Here is a 3,593-nt window from a genome sequence, read left to right on the forward strand (position 1 = left end):
TGAATAACATAAAAAGTGTATTACGCTGTTCCTGTTCCTTAGTAACATCACCAGTGAGGGGCAGAAGTTCGTTAAGATCATTAAGCAAACTCTGACCTTTCCCCAAACATTCAGTCATAGGACAATTGAAGTCCAGAGGAGCAAAGGTAGTCATCAATTTCTGACATATACCATAGAGTCGTTGTCTATCATTGGTGTGTAATGCTTTTGCCTGACTCCAAATAGCTTCACAAGTATTGGCCGATCGAAAAATCTGCTTAATTCACGGATGAAAAGTAACTTTAATGAGACTACACAACTGAGCATCAATCATCTTCCATTGTGTGCGCTCATTAGCCGCCACAAAATCAGCCTTAGTAGTGAGATGGAATGTATAATCCTGCCCATCCAACCAAAGTCACATATCTGATGACCAAGTATCATAGTTTGACCCGTCTAATTTATCCACACTCAGCAAAACAAGGATATAATTTTAAAAATTAGTAGACTCCGACTTGAAGCCAGCCGGAGACCCAAAAACAAAAGAGATAGGGGAATCCATAATCAAGATTAGAAAAAGAAATGAGAAAGACAGATCACACAACTAACCGGTAGAAGAGGGATATGTGCGTCAACAAAAATGGTTCAAAACACAAAAACAAGACCAGATCCAGAACCATTGTGGTGAGAGAGAGGAACGCAACCCGGAGAGGAGCCTCCGCGCACTGCCAGTGTGAAGAGGGTGGCGCAACTTACACGCACGCGTGAGAGCGCGTGTGACTTCCTTTGGGCACGTGACTGGGGCAGTTATGATTGCGCCGCTGAGACGAGTACGCCGATATGTTGATCGTCGAAAAAAGCCATCGGACGGTGGTAGTTGACAGAGTTGAGGCTTCAACGCGGGTCAACGGGGTTCTGACGTCTTTGTGCGGAGAGAAAAGGGAAAGAAGAAGGAAAGAAACGTCCGAAAACTGACAATGAGGTAGTTCTCGAAAAAATATATTTGAAAAGACGATGAACAGTGGGTTCACCGAAGAAAAAGGATCAAAGTTCCTTTCGTTAGGCTCTTAATACCATGTTAAATAACAATAGACGAGAGGAACATTAAAATAAATCTGTGTAATATTAAATTGATACACGATGTACAATATATAGATACATTAATGGGTGATGTGCCTTCGGCATATAGATATTTCAGAGTAGAAAGAATATGGATTTGAACGTAATTCAGTGATAAAAAGCATTATTTTTAATAAATTATTGATAATCCATCTTCAGACACACTTTCACGCTGAATTCAATGTTTTTGCAGGAGGAAAGCATGCAAATGTGATAATGGTGCAAAACATGTTATTCACTGCCTTCTCATGCTAATAGCGTGAATTTCACGCTATTAGCGTGAAAACTTGAGGAGCCCTACTGCCTGCCTCTTCACGCTAATGGCGTGAATCTCATGCTAATAGCGCCAAGTGGAAGAAAAACAAGAGCCAACCACTGCCTCTTCACGCTAATGGCGTGAATCTCACACTAATAGCGCCAAGTACAGGAATCCTCATTAATCATCTGCGCTATTAGCGTGGATCTGGCGCTAATAGAGTGGAATTGCGCTGTCAGTTTTCTGAATTATGGATTTGGATAAAAATAGAAATGAAAATCAAATCTTGGGGAAGATTTTGACCTGATTGAATCATTGGATATAAAAATGAGTCAGAAACCCTGAGAAAGAGAACTTTGGCACAAGGAGAAATTGACGAAGGCAGAGAACGCGGAGCAAGTTTCTTCTTCCCAAATTTTCTGGTTTTTATATATTTATGAATTCTTTTCCATACATTGAATTGTCAGACATGAACATGTCTGGCTAGTCTTTTATTATTGTGGTAAGGGTCACAACCCTTGATGTGAACCCCTTGTAGTTTGGTTAATTTTATATTTAATTATATCAATTGCATTTATTTTATCCTGTTCTTCATCTTATAATTCTTTTAGAACCGATGTCTCTATTAGGATTGTGAGGGTTAGGGTTTTCAATAGGAATATTGGGATTCTAGTTCCTGACCAAGGGTAAAATAACAATTCATGTGCGTACTAGGCATAGGCTTCATGAATTGCAAACGTGAAAGATTCACTGATTTAAAAAGTTTAACTTGAAAAGGAATTTCTAAGGGATTAGGATTCTAATAGGGTTAATAAAGTTAAGTTCGCTAAGGAATTAGGGCTTAACTAATTAATTAATAGATGGTGAATTGTTTGATCAATGGTTAAATTAGATATAAACATTAATTCATATTGCAAGGTGGGGATCATAAAGGTGTTGGTGTCTTTTACCGCAATACTCTTTTAAATATTTTCTCAATTTAATCTTTTATTCTCAAGGTTTTACAATCATCTTTGAATTATTCACAATTCTTTGAATTGTTCTCAATTTTTACAACTACAATTATTCTCAAACCAATTTTATTAATCCAACAAGAGAGGAATAATTAAAATAATTTCGGTGCCTCAATCCTCGTGGAGACGATACTCTACTTACCCTTTTATTACTTGAAACGATCGGTACACTTGCCGATTTTTCACAACAAGTTTTTTGCGCCGTTGCTGGGGATTGAATACACCAATTTTATTTAAACTTTTGATTTTCTTGATTGGATTTTGTTTTGTTACTAATATTTTTGCTGTAGTTTATGCGAGGTAAAGTACATCGAGACTCTTTACAGTTTGATCCAGAAATCGAGAAAACTGCAAAGAAAAATCGAAAGCAAGCCAAGCAAAGAAAGCAAGAAGCATCTTCAAGTTCTAAGCCACACACAGAAATAGTGATGGAAGCCCCTAATCCACCTCCCATATAAGAGTTGATGGAGTCAGTTCTTGCTCCTATGTTCACAAGGCCTAACTCCAGCATAGGCAAGCCTATAATAGATGCCAACAACTACGACATCCATCCGTCGCTAATTACCTTAGTGGAGAAAACTCCTTTTGGTGGAGAGGACTACGAAGATCCTCATGACTTTATGGGCAGATTTCTAAGAATTTGTGACACAACTAAGAATCATGGAGTGTCTGATGACGCAATCAGACTTAGGTTGTTTCCTTTTGCTTTGACAGGGAGAGCTCTCAAATGGTTAGATCGACAGGCTCCTAGTAGTATCCGCACATGGGATGACTTAGCAGCCAAATTCTTTGCTGAGCATTTTTCCATGGAAAAGTACAATAAGTTGTGAATGAAATCACCAATTTTACTCAGCAACCGGGAGAGACTTTATGTGCAGCCTGGACCCGATTCCAGGAGTTGATCAAAAAGTGTCCGCAATACGACTTGCCAGACACCAAAAAGGTCAGAGTCTTCTACAATGGGTTATCACCAAATTCCATAATGGTTGTCCACGGTGCAGCCGATGGAACCATAGGAAAGAAGACAACAGCTCAAACTCTTGAGCTGATTGATTACATGGCAAGAAATGAGAATGTGTCAATAGAAGTCCAACCAGTTCAACCCAAGAAGGGAATCTTACAACTAGGGAACAATGATGCGTCACTAGCTGAGCAAAAAGTAATCTCTCAACAGCTAGCCAGTCTGAACGCCAAGCTGGACAATATGCAGATCTCAACATCTAAAG

At 39.0% G+C, this 3,593-nt stretch overlaps 1 non-coding gene across 1 annotated transcript; it reads right to left on the reverse strand.

Annotated features, from left to right (window-relative positions):
• Positions 1–3,188: 3,188 nt before the first annotated feature.
• Positions 3,189–3,294, reverse strand: LOC133286289 (small nucleolar RNA R71). Its single transcript, XR_009748110.1, has one exon. It is a non-coding gene; the product is annotated as a small nucleolar RNA R71 (small nucleolar RNA).
• Positions 3,295–3,593: the final 299 nt, after the last annotated feature.

This window comes from Gastrolobium bilobum, unplaced genomic scaffold (genome assembly GCF_033153095.1).
Source record: "Gastrolobium bilobum isolate Gb01-03AN ecotype WA unplaced genomic scaffold, APGP_CSIRO_Gbil_v1 utg12063, whole genome shotgun sequence".
NCBI lineage: Eukaryota > Viridiplantae > Streptophyta > Magnoliopsida > Fabales > Fabaceae > Gastrolobium > Gastrolobium bilobum.